Below are 240 nucleotides of genomic sequence, written 5' to 3'. Positions count from 1 at the left end.
TGGCGACAATTTTTCTAATTCGTCTGCAGAATTTCGGTGTCGGTGTTCTGACAATACAAGCGCACCGTTAACCGGGACCGGCCTTATACGGAGCGTAAGAGGTCGTTGGAATTTAATATTCGAGATTAAAAGAAAAAAAAATAAGTAGTTCCCCTTTCTCACGTTGCCGGTCGGAGTCACCTTCGAAGATTTTTAAATGTTGCTGGGTAACTCTACTATTCGGGTCTCACACTGTTTTTC

This window comes from Penaeus monodon, chromosome 31, assembly GCF_015228065.2.
Source record: "Penaeus monodon isolate SGIC_2016 chromosome 31, NSTDA_Pmon_1, whole genome shotgun sequence".
NCBI classification, from domain to species: Eukaryota; Metazoa; Arthropoda; class Malacostraca; order Decapoda; family Penaeidae; genus Penaeus; species Penaeus monodon.
The sequence above is the reverse complement of the archived record's forward strand: the minus strand, read 5'-3'. Positions refer to the sequence as shown.